The 15,448-nt window shown below is 31.4% G+C and overlaps 1 long non-coding RNA gene across 1 annotated transcript; it reads left to right on the top strand.

The window, feature by feature from the left end:
* The first annotated feature begins 297 nt into the window (after positions 1-297).
* Positions 298-908, top strand: LOC102664607 (uncharacterized). The gene is made up of 2 exons (XR_416425.4): positions 298-497; positions 650-908. It is a non-coding gene; the product is annotated as an uncharacterized lncRNA (long non-coding RNA).
* Positions 909-15,448: the final 14,540 nt, after the last annotated feature.

Below are 15,448 nucleotides of genomic sequence, written 5' to 3'. Positions count from 1 at the left end.
CTCATTAAATTAAAGTAAAGAAAAGTTTGACCAACGACGGAAGACATACTTTACAGAAATTCCGATAGTTGTAGTTAAAGTTGTTTTTAATGAAATGATATCATCAATTAAAAGCAAGTTGTTTTGATGAGGTTTTTTTGGTGAATTTTGTTTTGAAGAGATGTGTATTATCAATTAAAATAAATAGGAGAAATTGAAATATTAATTAATTTTTAAATGGTATAAATATTTTTAAAATATAATCTATTTAATGAGACTGTTAAAATATAAATGGTTGAATTGATAAAAATTATTTAATGTAAAATGAAATAACTTAATACGTTTGATATAAGAATATTTTTTAATTCCTAATTAATTAAACCACTTTCTTTTTTGTGAAGCTTCTATAAATGTGATTGTTGACATTGAGGATTGAATGTGCATGAAACTACAAAAAATGACTCTTGGACAAAAGCATATCTTGGCCGCCATGATTTTAGTTCTTCTATTCTCAGTAGGTACGCAGAACAAATAACAAAATAGATTTGTAATCTTCCATATATCATATATTCTTTATTTGTATTCAAACTAATATTACTAGAGAAATTGTTCATTTGTATATTTTTTTATATAAATATTAATGTATCTCATGTTACTTAATTCTCACCAGGTATGAGCAAACAATATTGTCCGGGCACATGCACACAATATCCCATCTGTAATGCTACTTGTGTAGAAAAATTTCACTATCAGATTGGACGATGTGTTCATGTTCCACCAAACAATTACTTTTGTTGTTGTGCCATGTACAGTAATAAACTTGGAGAATTTAATTAGAGTGTTTCTTCTAATATGGGAGAAAACATTGTGGTTTGTAAATAAATAAGTTTTATTTTTGGGAATGAAAACATTATATATGTTTTGATGAAGCATAGTTTTTATCTATATCTGATCTTTTGTTTTTTTTTTTTCCTTTTTTGCTGTCGAAATTGTTGATGATATATATTTGACTCCAATTGCGTCACAAACATAATTTTCAAATCAATCCTCCGCATGAATTAAAGCCATTCTATTGTTTGTGATCAAATCCAAACTGGATATTGCATTTATGGTTGCTGTAAGTCACACATTGGTCGCTACATGCTACCAAAGTTATTAATTGCTATCATGTGGTGGTTTCGTAACAATCTTTAATATTTTAGAAATTTATAAGTAAATGTGGTTAATGCAACTAAAATTGCAATCACATATTCACAATAAGGTCATTGTAAGTTAACCAAAGAAAATGTTGTGTTGCATTCCTTGCTAGGTGTTGAACATGGAAGAGAGTAAGCAATATTGAAGGAAAGGGACGATAGTAAAATCCGTCAATGGTTATTCTTTGATGCATAAAAGGATGTCATGTATTCTTTGATGCATAAAACGGTAGTTGTAATTAATTTCTAGTAACACCGTTTAAAATTAGATTCAATGCATAAAACAATATCTGTTTTATTTGGTGGAAAACAAATACAAAGCAGAAAGAGGAGAGCTAAACTTTTTTCAACACATTCAAAGAATATTAATTTTTTAAAGGGATTTAAAGAATATTATTCATAACCAAAAACGGTAGTTTCTATAGGTTAACTATTAATTTCCATTAAGTTAATATTCCATTATTAATGTAATTAAATTAAAATCTGAGAAGGGAAGTTACTTGTCTAAAAAACCTTAAAACGGAAGTTATGCTGATTAGATTTTATTCTATGAAATATTTTGAATTTGTGTAAATTATAAATAAAGAATACTAAATTAATATATATATATATATATATATATTTAATACATGTATATTTTAATATCAATGATTATTTTTACTTAAAAAAATAATCATTGATTTAAAATTAATAATAAGAATGTAAAAATATAATATTATTTAAAAAATAATATTTTTAATTTTTAAATTAATAAGACATTACTTTTTGTTTTCATTATTTTCTCCTTTTGTATTTAATAAATATATAAATGATTAAATCATATCATTTCTATGTCTATTGTGAAGTTAAAATTTCAATTCGACAATCTAAATTTTTTAAATAAAGTTTACATAAGTTAATTAGATCAACTGTTGTAACGTTAAATTCTAAGTGAAGTTTTTGATCATTAACATCAAGTTTACACACATATATATAATATAAATTATTGTTTTATTTTAATAATAATAAATTATTATTATTATTATTATAGTATTTAATATTTGATAAAATTGAGTATATATACTCATATATATATATATATATATATATATATATATATATATATATAAAATATAAAGGTGAAAATGTAATTTTCTTTCTCCTATTTTTTCAAATATGCACTTTTTGTCTCAATATTTTTTAATTAAGATATTTTGTGTCTCACTTTTAAAATATTTATTCCAAACTTGTTGAGTGTGTACTTTTACTTAATTCTTCTTTTAATAAATTAAACTTGTCAGTTATTAAATAATTAAAAAAAACATTTGTCAGTAACATACAGTTTGTCAATGTTTACAAAGTAATAGATCAATATTTAAAATTGATAACATGAATTAATATTGTTGATTTTTTAAAATATGAGAGGTAAAATGTCTCAATTAAAAAATGAAGACTAAAATTATGAATTTTTTAAAAGTGTAGAATAAAATGTCTTAATATGTCTTAATTAAAAAATGAGAAAACTAAAATGTAAATGGGAGAAAATAATGAGAGAAAAATTACATTTTAACTCATATATAAATAACACTAATGTCAGTAACATAATTATTCATTAAATGCATTTAGAGCATTAAATTCAGTTAAATCCAACTGTTATTATAAAATAGAATGATTAATCTAACGGCTAAAAAATTTCATCTGAATTTTACAATATAATAAATAGATATAAACATGATAATACTCCAGATGTATCTAAAGTACCACAAGCCACGTACAAAAAACAGGAGAATGGCTCGCATGCTTGTGTCAATGAAGAATCTGCTGAAATTTTTTATCTTCGCAGCCATGGTTATTGTTCAATTCTCACATGGTATGATGCCAAATTATATCAAAACTGAAATTTATTCACGCAATGTATGTTTTTCCATAATTTGTATATACCCTTTTTGCAATATTGGTAGGCAATATTTTTAATTTACAGGCATGGTTATTGCTCAATTCTCAGTTGGTCAATATTTTTTTATTGGTGAATATTAGTTTATTATTTTTATTAAAAATATCAATTAGTAAGTACCTATAAAATGTAGGTGTGAGCTTCAAAGACAGATGTCATGAATTTTGTCATAATATTCCAAAGGCAAACTGTGATGCCTACTGCAAGGACAACCACTATCAGAAAGGGGAATGCATCCCACCTTATCCAGCTGGAGATAGCTTATGTTGTTGCTCTGGTGATTAAATATTTAAGTAGGTGTGTTTTCTTCATATGGTTGCGACTTACGAGCATGCAATGTATTTCTTTGGAATAATTATTAGGTTCATTACTGAAAATTAATAAAAAAATCCATAGTAATTTTATCCTTGGCTTGTTTTTAAATTATAAAATCCATGATAATTTTTATCTTATTTTAAGAGAAATCTTATCTTAAGATTATATTATATTAATTTTAGTTATTTTATAATTGTTTTTATCTCTTGAATTGTTTTTAAAGTATAAAATCAATAGCAATCTTATCTTTTTTTAAAAAAAAAAAGTATTTGAATATTATATTTTATGAAATTTTAGTTATTATACAATCAATTTTTATCTCCCGATATTTTTAATTATAAAATCAATAATAATTTTATCTGAATATTATATTTGAATAATTCCAATTATCATATAACCAGTTTTGTCTCGATTTTTTGTTAATCTATAATTTATAATTGTTAAAAACATGTTAAGAACTCTAATCCTGAAACGCCCTGTAGTAGTATCTTTACATGAAGATATGATGGAACAACATACTTGACCTTATTTTCTTGAAATTAATAAAAAGGATTGTGAGAAGTATATGAGTTTTATCCATTTTACTATTGTATTTCAGGTTATAAGTCAAATTAGTTTAAATTTTTTTTATTAAATTTTTTTGACAGCATATTTTATTAAACTTTAGTTACTAATGATACAATCAGTTTTTATCCTTGGCTTTTTTAAAATTATAAAATCCGTAGTAATTTTATCATTTTTTTATACTGTAAAATCAATACCAATCTTATCTTTTTTTTAAAAAAATATATTTAAATATTATATATTATTAAATTTTAGTTATTAGACAATCAATTTTTATCTTCCGAAACTTTAAATTATAAAATCAATAATAATTTTATCTGAATATTATATTTGACTAATTTTAATTATCATATAATCATTTTTTTTCTCAATCTTTGTTAAACTATAATCTAGATCTATAATTGTTAATTTTTTTTTTGTTTGCAATTGAAAGAGTTTTTGTTTCTAAAAGTGTTGTTAGAGAGTCAAAAAATTGTTACACGCCGAGACGATGTAGTCATGAGTCACAACATCAGCAAGACAAAAAGATTGAAACATAATGCACATAATAAAAGAAAGGTATTTCTACAACTACTACTAAGCAATCTTTCTCAACTATTAATGTAGTCAAGAAACACTTGCAATAAGAGGAAAGATGAATTCTTGATTGATTGTTTATTATTATACACCGAAAAACAAATTGCTAAATTTTTTTATATGAAGTTATTATAAAAGAGTTAAAAAAATTATTTTGTAATAAATATATTAACTAATTATACTTAAATTAATATTCGGTATCAAATATTCAACTTCAAAACATAGATATTATTAAGCAAAAATAATATTGTAACTTAAAACAATTTTTGATAAAAAAAATGTACTTATTAGATGAATTTTATACTAATAGTTATTATATATTTATATAAAAAATTAATATTATTATATAAATATTAATGAACAAAATTTTTGTATAAGCAGTTATTAAAAATAGAGTAAAAATATTATTTATAATAAATATATATAAGAAATAGATTTAAATTAATATTTAGTAAAAAATTCAACTTCATAATATAAATATTATTAAAAAAATATTCATTTATAAAATTATTTAAAATTATTTAATATAATTTCTTAGTAAAATCGATTTTATAAGATATTAAAGTAAAAAAAATTAGCTTAGTCGTCGTGTTAAATATTTAAAAAAAGAATTTTATTAGATTCTAGCTCGATCAAGATTGTCTCTAACAAATATTTGTGATTTCTACTTGAAAACAATTTATGATATTAATGATGAAGTAATTTAAAACTATCTTGTTATAAAATTATGTTTAGCAAATTCATTTTAATATATCAATTGCATATTTATGCAAAAATTTAACATTATTAGGAATATGTTAATGAATAAAATTTTGGTTAATGAATTTATTAAACATAGAGTCAAAATATAAAATGGTAATAAATATGTTAATTCATTATATCAAACTAATTTTTAATACATAAATTCCAGCATCCTAATATAAATATTTATATTTATAATATGATTATAAATACATAATTTTGTGTATCATTGAATATAAATAAATTAATTAAAATTTATCTAAAATATAACATAAAAAGAAAAAACATTAAAAGTAAAAAAGAAAATAACAAAGAAAGAAAATTAGGAAACAAAAAACGTAAATAAAAAAGAAGAAGAAATAAGCGTTGGAAGAAAAAAAAAACGAAGAAAGCTAAAGAAAAAAAATGAGTGGAATAGATAATAAAAAACTATTTTCCTATATAGAATAAATAAATAAATAAATAATGGAATAGATAACTAAAAAAAGCTGAAAAGAAAGAGAAAAAGATAGTGATCAAGTTTTTGGAGGAAAATTCTTAAAAATAGAGTCAATGAATTATTTTATAATAAATATATATTAGATAATTATATTTAAATTAATATGTAGTAAAAAATTCAAATTCAAAATATAAATATTATTCAACAAAATATTCATTTATAAATTATTTTAAATCATTTTATAGTTCAATTTTTCGATAAAATTTGATTTTATAAGATTTCAAATCAAAATTAAATATTGTTCCGGCTTTGATATGCAGGGTGTTAAATATTCAAAGAAAGAGTTTTATTGTCTACACGAATGATACTTATGATTTTATCATAATAAATAAATAATAATAATAATTTTTGGATTGGGAGACCTATTCCTTTTTGGAGTCTCTTTATTCATATTTATATACATATCGTTTTATATTTACATAAGTTTTGTGGTTTTACTGTACACAGTTCGTTTGATGTATTTGTCCCACAATTAATACTGTAGTCCCTCAGTATTCTGCTTCATTATTATGTTGTTGAAAACACGTTAAGAACTCTAATCCTGAAACGCCATAGTACTAGAAGAGATGATGGGACAACATAATTGACGTTATTTTCATGAAAGCAACTTAATTAAGTTTCAAAGCAACCTCCATATTGGGCTTTTTTTACCGGAAGGGGTATAGTGTTTAGTTAATTTCCAAAGGGGTAAGTTTTAAAAAATTAGTTAAAATGGGTTTTATGACTGAGTGAGTAGTCATAATACATGATACGACTTCCAATTTCTTTTTTAACAGTTATTTAGGATTTTAGTTAATTATTTTTTACAATTTTAAAGTTATAGAAAATTTTTTTTTGGTTTCATGACTTTAAAATCGTAAATCCTTTTTTTATTATTTTTTTTTGTTTTATGACTTTCGTAAAACTTTTTTTTTACGACTTTAAAGTCGTAAATCACTTTTTTATTGTTAGTTATTTTTTTTAAAATTTATAATTTTTTTACGGTTTTCTTCTTATTTTTTTTAAATTATTTAAATGTATAATAAATAGTATTAATTTAACTTATTATTAGTATATTTTTTATGATTTTATTTTATATGTTATTAATTTATTTTAATGTTTTATTATTTAAAATATTTTATATATTTTAATATTGTTTTATTTAAATGTTTTTGTTTATTTGAAATTTAGATAATCTATTAATAAAAATACTTAAAAAAATTAAAAGAAGATATTAAAAATTTGAAACACTTTAATTTAAAAATTGATTATATTTAAATGAAAATTATATATTTATTAAACTAATAATGAGATGATGTCCCACAACGACTCGGTCTCTCATCTTGTTGGACTGGATTTGTGTGTGTTTGTTGTCCTCTTGGTCCGTGACCTTTACCTCCTCATGTTTTAGGATCCCACTATTAGAAAATACACTTTCAACATCGGTTATTTAGAACATTCTACATCGGTTCTAAAATCGATGTTGAAAGTGCCGATGTTAAATGTATCAATGTTAACATCGATTTTGGAGAACCGATGTTAACATGTATATGACAACATCGGCTCTCTAAATACCCGATGTTAAACACAATGAACAACAACAAAAAAAGTGTACGCATGATGAACGTTGACATCGGTTTTCCAGTAAAACCGATGTTAATATGTTATATTAACATCATTTTTTTATATACATTAACATCGGTTTCCTACGATAACCGATGTTAATATATTCCATTAACATCGGTTTTGCTAGAAAACCGATGTCAACGTTGATGATGCATACACTTATTTGGTGTAATTCTTTGTGTATAACATCGGTTATGTGTACATAACCGATGTTAATATTCAAATGTTCACATCGGTTATTTATAACTAACCGATGTTAATGTACAAGAGTTGACATCGGTTATCTATAGATAACCGATGTTAAAATACAAACGCTGACATCGGTTAGACACAAATAACCGATGTTAATATACAAACGTTAACATCGGTTTTCTATTACAACCGATGTTAAGGTTCATATCGACATCGGTTTTTGTAAATAACCGATGTTGTTTATGATATTAACATCGGTTTTTGTTAATAACCGATGTTGTTTTCATGTATTTTTTTTATATATACTTTCTGTTTTTACAGTAAACCCAAAATTGTACCTGTCAAATGCAATTTCATGCTTTCAAGCAGTTTTAATGATAATAAACATCAAATAATTGATTTATCATAAAGAACAATCATCAAATGAATTCAATGTTCATGTTACATAGAAAATGTAAAAAATGTTAAACCAAAGTAAACTAAAGCTAAAGATAATGTCCCTAAATCCTAGGCCTAATCTCTAACTCGGAGATAAAACTGTGTCCACTGGATCCGCAATGCTTTTAATCTCTCTGGCTCCAATGGTCTAGGATCGTTAAAATATTGCATGATGAAATAAATCATAATAAGTTAATAATGTAATACAAATTATAAATAAATCGATTTTGCTTGAAATAAACTTACTACTTCCCAATTATTCCTAAAAGTTCCTAAAATGATGGTGGACATCAAGTGCATCACATAGTAGCCGCACTCAGTACTTCCTTTTTGTCTATTACACTAAATACATAATGAAATTTGGATATTAATTAAACAACTAGTGTACAGACACAAAGAAATATATATAAGTGGAAGTTTTATGTAAATGACGTGCCTTGACGACAATCCACCTAGCAGAAGCCTTTGATTTAGGCTGTGGAGCATCATCAAGACCCTTGATAGCACTGTTCCATATGAGTAACAATTAAAAACTGGTGTTGTACGTTGAGGTATTACAATGCAAATGTATTGAAAAGAGCACTAACCTATTAATAATCCCTTTAAGGTAGTTGTCTGGCCTGTTATGCAATGAACAAAACCAGACAATTAGGTGTTCCTTGGGCAGGATGACCACCATCTGTTAGTGTCCGCTGTAGTGGAACCTAAAATGGGTTAGTACATTAGTAAACATTAATTAAATTTAGTTATTTTGTGACTTACCCATTTAGGTAGGCTCCAAGATAGACATCGCATTGTGAACTCTGCATCCAACTCTTTATGTAACTTTCAGACTCAAAATGCGATTGCCCAGACCTCTGAATGGATTGTGGCTCGAGGAATCCATAGATATCAGAATTCCCCACTCGCATACATCTTTCACTGAGATGCCTGTTTATGTTAAGTCAAAGTTAAATATTTATGAATTGAAAGCCATAACTTAGGTAATTAAAATCCTTTTATATAAAGACTTACATAATCCACAACTGTAACACTGATATGCTGAGACATTGACCACCGTGTGTGATTTCGGAGAGGTCTTCATGCTTTATGTAGAGGGGGAAATCTAGATTAAAGACCCCGAACACGGTGACATCCCATCTAACCTGATAAGGCCTCAAGAAAAGCTCTGGGATGGTCAATGTCATTAGATAAAGCGGATCATCGACCTTCGGATAGGGCTTCGGAGGTGGTTTTGCCGAAGACACAGCTACCTGTTCATGAAACAAAGTTAAATAGCCTAATTTGAGGCACACTTAATGAATTAATTTAAAAAGAAGAAACATATAGTAAGGACAATAAGTACCTGCTGTGATAAAGACTTGACCAGATGTGTCGGCCAAGAAAGGAAGGTGTGAAGTGCCTGCCCCACTAAGGAAACCTCATCAGTGGGTACAGGAACTGAAGCATCTGCATCTGTAATCTCCTCCACACTCACCTTTACTTGGCCAGGCGACAAAGGAGTGTTATGAACAACAGTGGATCCCTTATAAACTCTCCCCATGGCAACCAGGCGGGCAAGATCTGCTTCTATGTACAAGCCGCACCTGTCAGAGTCACCCGTCTCAGGATCGTTTCCCGAGGGATCAACATAACTCCCCTTTGTGCTCACTCGAGGACCGGAGGGACTAACCTGAGGCTTAGGAGGCACTGCAAGTCCCTGAGATTGCATCTGCGACTGAAGCTGGCTGAAGGATGCCATGACCTGCCTCGTCACTTTCTCTGTGATGGACTCCTCTAGCTGGTCCTTGATCTGCTAGGTCAGCTGCTGTAATTCGTCAGAAGGCAGGGAGGAAGCGCTGCGGGACGTTCATGGAGCCGATCCAAAGTATTGCTTGATGGTGACACTGGCTCCAGCAGCACGGACACGTCCAGGGTGCTCTGGACGTTCAATAGCAGCGGCGAGAACATCCTGACGTCCATGGGGGACGAACGATCCCTGTGTGGCCTGCTCCTCAAACGAATCCTGCACAGAAAACACACAGTGGTACATGGCATTCTCAAAATATTGAAACATAATTGTAATGGTTAGTTGAAAATGACTTACAATCTTCTCAGCGATTTCCTTTGCGGCCTCAGTCGTCATCTCCTTTGTCTTCTTCGTGCGGGCCATCTTCCACTTCACGTGGCGTCTGACTGGGGATGGAGGGTTGATGATGCCATCAACACTTCATGACTGCGCAGCTTCCTCCAGCTTCTTCTTCGTCTTCTCAGCCAGGAGCTTCTGCTCCAAATAATCATAACCCCCACGAGACAAATCGTGGGGGGCAGTATTCTGCTTCTGGATGGCCTGTGCCTTCATGCGCACATCCTGAAAAAAATTAAACAATAATGTTTGAAATGGGTAGAATGAAGTATAACAACATCATGTTTAATATGAAAAACAACTTAAATGGCAAGGAACATACCTCCCAAGAAGGGTCTCTGCGAGTCTGGCAAAACTGGGCCCACTTTTCCTTGTTGATGCCGTATTTCTCACAGACAGTTTCATCATCCACCACCCTTTTCTTCTCTACCTTCTCACGTTTGTTGTTGTTAAACCCATATTTATGCCTTCTTCCCTTCATGTCTCGTTTTATCACAACTTTAGCCGAATTTCCTATCTTCAGCATAGTTGAATCTCCTGTCTTATTCTCCAATGACACACTTTGATGGTCTGTATCTCTTTTCTTCGTATCTTCTAGTGGTTCAGCTTCAAAATGCATAGAGCAATCAGAATTTTCCAGTGATCACCAAAGGCTTTTGCATTAGTGTTGACACTCTCTACCTTCTTTGGTTTATGCTTCTGTGTTGCATTTCGTGCTTCCTCCTTATAATTCTCAGATTTATTGGAGGTCTCACTAAAAGGATCAGCACTAATCCGTGCCTGTTCCTCCTCTACCAGCTCAATATCTTTCGTTTCACCTTTGCTTTTGTAAACTACACTGTAATTTACAAAACAAAAGTTGAAAGGAAAGATATTGAGCTGGTATACGAGGAATAAGCACAGATTGGTGCTGATCATTCTAGTGCAACCTCTAATAAAGCTGAGATTTATAACGAGGAAGCACGTAATGCAGCACAAAAGCATAAACCAAAGAGGGTGGAGAGTGTCAATGCTGATGCAGAAACCTTTGGTGATCACTGGAAAATTTTGATTGCTTTATGCATTCTGAAGCTGAAGCACTAGAACATACGAAGAAAAAAGATACAGGCCATCAAAGTGTGTCATTGGAGAATAAGACAGGAGATTCAACTGTGCTGAAGATAGGAGATTCGGCTAAAGTTGTGATAAAACAAAACATGAAGGGAAGAAAGCATAAATATGGGTTTAACAACAATAAACGTGAGAAGACAGAGAAGAAAAGGGTGGTGGATGATGAAACTGGCGAAAAACATGAGCTGTATGAAGTCCTAAGGATACCATCTAAAACAAAAAACCGATGCCTCAATCAGAGAAAAATGTAGCTGTCACTTACTTGCTTTGGTGACCTCTGTCTCTGCAGAAAATTACATTAGACGATGTTAATCAATTCTCCTTCATCATGATCATTTCGATTAGCATAAACGTCGTCAGCTTCTTTTTCTTCGACAACGTTACGAGTGATTTGAGCGGTCAAAGGACTAACATAGGTGTCCATGTATGAATCATCATCTTCTACATTAACACCAATTGTTTTGCCCTGCAGAACCATGCACCACCTTTCATCACAAGGGTCTTGCACGTAAAATACTTGTCTAGCTTGTTCTGCCATGATGAAAGGGTCATTGTGGTAACCAAGTTTCTTTAGGTCTATCAGCGTAAATCCTATATCATCGGTGCGCACACCGGTGTTGCTGTCAACCCATTTAAATTTGAAAACACATACCGTAAATTTCACATAGTTAAGCTCCCAAATTTCATCAATGAACCCAAAGTAAGGGATGGAAGCTACACAGGGATTGGCGTCATTGACACTTGCAAAGTGTTGAGATTCAGCCCTTAGGGTGACCCCGCTGTTCTGCATTGTACTTTTGTCATCTTGTGCTTTTGCGTAAAATGAATACCTGTTTATGTCGTATCCTTGCCAGGTTATAACATTTATTTTAGGCCCATCTCCTAGCTTTCTTATTGTTTTTGAAGCATTCTCATCTGCAAAGATTGTATCTTTAAACCAATCACAGAAAGTCTTGTTATGCTTTTTCAACACCCAATTCTTTGACATTTTCAGATTATTCTGTTTGACTAAAGCTTCATGCTTAACTATGTATGGAAAAACTTCATGACTGTTGTTCAAGACATACAAGTGAGCTTGTAACAAATCTTCTACACTTGGAGTGATCACATGCAGTCCTCTTGAACCCTTACCACCCACTCTGTCATCATGCTGAGACTCAGGAAGGCCAACAGGTTTAGCCGTCTCTAAGTATTCTGAACAAAATTCAATGGCTTCTTCTGCAATGTACCTCTCAACAATAGATGCTTCTGGACGATATAGATTCTTTGTATACCCTTTTAAGATCTTCATGTATCACTCAACCGGGTACATCCACCATAGATAAATAGGACCACAACATTTGATTTCTCTGACCAGATGCACAATCAAGTGAATCATGATGTCAAAGAAAGCAGGGGGAAAATACATCTCCAACTGGCACAGTATAATTGCGGCCTCATTTTCCAACTCATCAAACATGACTGGATCAATGACTTTGCTACATATAGCATGGAAGAAAAAGCACAGGCGAGTTATCGCTAACCTGACTTTGTTTGGCAAGATGTCTTGTATAGTCACGGCTAACAATTGTTGCATGAGCACGTGACAATCGTGAAACTTTAACCCTACAAGCTTAAGCTCCTTCAATTGCACAAGGGTCTTAATATTTGAAGAGTATCCTTGTGGAACCTTCACCCGACGAAGACACTGACAAAAACTTATCTTCTCCTTCTTGGACAAAGTATGGCAGGCTGGGGGCAAGTAAATTTTCTTCCCATCAGACCTTGGATGCAACTGTGGTCATATACCCATATCAGCTAGATCTTGACGGGTATTCAAGCCATCCTTCGTCTTGCCTTGAATGTTAAGGAGCGTCCCAATCACACTGTCACAAACATTTTTCTCCACATGCATAACATCAATACAATGCCTAACACCAAGATCACACCAGTACGGAAGATAAAAGAAAACGAACCTCTTCTTCCATATGCAACTCTGACTTTTATCCTTCTTTTGGGTCTTCCCAAATACATTATTCAGGTGTCGAACCCCCTAATATACCTGCTCACCAGTCAACGGTATCGGCGCAATATCATGCTCTTGACTTCCATTAAAAGCTTTTTTTAGTCGTCTGTAAGGATGATTGGGTGTTAGAAAGCGGCGATGCCTACTGTACACTATTTTTCTGCCATGTTTAAGTTGTATGTAACTTGTGTTTTCTTCACAGATGGGGCATGCATGATGGCCCTTAACACTGTAACCGCTGAGATTCCCATATGCTAGAAAGTCATTAATGGTACAAAAAAGCATTGCACGCATTTCGAAGGTCTCATTGCGAAACGCATCAAACACTACAACCCCCTCGTCCCACAACTTTATTAGATCTTCAACTAACGGACTTAGATACACATCAAATTCATTTCCTGGCTGTCTTGGGCCCGATATCATCATAGACAACATCATGTATTTTCGCTTCATGCACAACCAAGGAGGCAAATTGTAAATTACTAGCAGAACTGGCCATGAACTGTGTTGAGTGCTTAAAGTGCCATATGGATTCATTCCATCACTGGCTAGTCCAAGTCTAAGATTTCTTGGCTCTTTCCCAAAATCTGGATACAAACCATCAATCTTCTTCCACTGCGAGCAATTAGCCAGATGACGGACCATTCCATCAGAAACCCTTCCATTTGCATGCCATGTAAGGTCTTTTGCGTCATCCTCATTAGAAAAAAGACGCTTAAACCTTTGAATGATTGGAAGATACCACAAAACCTTTGTTGGGGTCCCTTGTTGGAGTTGTCATCAGAACTACTTTCTTCTTCATCCTTCACTTTGTACCATGAAGTCCCATAGATAGGGCATTTGGACATTTCTTGGAATTCATGCCTGTACAGTATGCAATCATTGGGGCAAGCATGAATCTTCTGATACTCCATACTCATCGGACACAATATCTTTTTTGCCTTATAGTAACTTTTAGGCAATGTGTTGTCCTCTAGAAGCAGATTGTGCACTACCTCAAGCAGTGAGGTGAAACTTTTGTCACTCCACCCATACCTGGCCTTGACATTAACCAGACTTAACACAACAGACAACAGGGTTAAGGAATTCTTGCACCCTGCATGCAAAGGCTTCATTCTGCAATCCTTCATACACAGGGGCGTGTGCTTGCTGGAAAGACTCTTGTCCAAGGTCACGAATCATGTCCTCTAATCGATCTCCCATTTCTACATCAAACGGTTCAGCTTGGAACCCACTATGCATGTCTGTGACTTCACCATGCCATATCCACGTCGTGTAATTCTTCTTAATCCCATCACACAATAGATGGTCCCGTATGTCATCGAGTAATTGTCGTCTTCCATTCAAACAGTTGATGCAAGGACAATAATATTTTCCTTCTTCATATGGTCGGCCTCTTTCTGACGCAAATTGCAAGAACTGTTCGATGCCATCCTCATATTCTGGGCTCATACGACTTTCATTCATCCAACTTCGATCCATCTAAGCAATTCCATGCATGAAAATCTCACTTTTTTATTTATAGGTGTGGCCCTATCCCATTTAGGAAAACTGTCTTTTATGTTAGCTTCAAACGTCAGGGTTACCATTATTTACAAAAATTTGACTAAATTTCGGCAGCATTTCGCATTGGTCTCCAAGTACACGACATGACATGGGTCAAATGAATTTCCCGATAATCAAGTATGCACTCGGAGAACAACTTGAAATGCATTGAACCAAAATTTAATCAAATTAATGAAAATAATAATAACCATCATGAATGAATGTAACATAAAAATACCAGTCTCCCTAAACTGTCCAAACGGACAATTCAAGACTAAATACAATGACTAATGCAAACTGTCCGCAAGAATTATTGGATTCAGTCTCAAATGGGAATCTAAGGTTCACTCACCATGAAAAACAATTGTTTATATAGCAAATTACATTGATCACATACAAGAACATACAAAAGGTCAAATTCAATTACAGACAAATATAGACATCAACAGTTGTTTATGTAACTAATTTCAAATGCTGGGTTTCAAGGGTGCTTATGCTTTATTATTGTAGTTGGGTATATGTGTGTGTGTATCATGAGGGTCTGTGTGTATCATGAGGGTTGAGACAAGGAGACCCTTTGGCTCCATTACTCTTTAACTTAGTGGCTGAAGGACTGATAGGGCTA

The sequence above is a fragment of the Glycine max genome, chromosome 10, assembly GCF_000004515.6.
Source record: "Glycine max cultivar Williams 82 chromosome 10, Glycine_max_v4.0, whole genome shotgun sequence".
NCBI lineage: Eukaryota > Viridiplantae > Streptophyta > Magnoliopsida > Fabales > Fabaceae > Glycine > Glycine max.
Note: the sequence above shows the minus strand (reverse complement) of the source record. Positions and strands in the feature narration are given on the sequence as shown.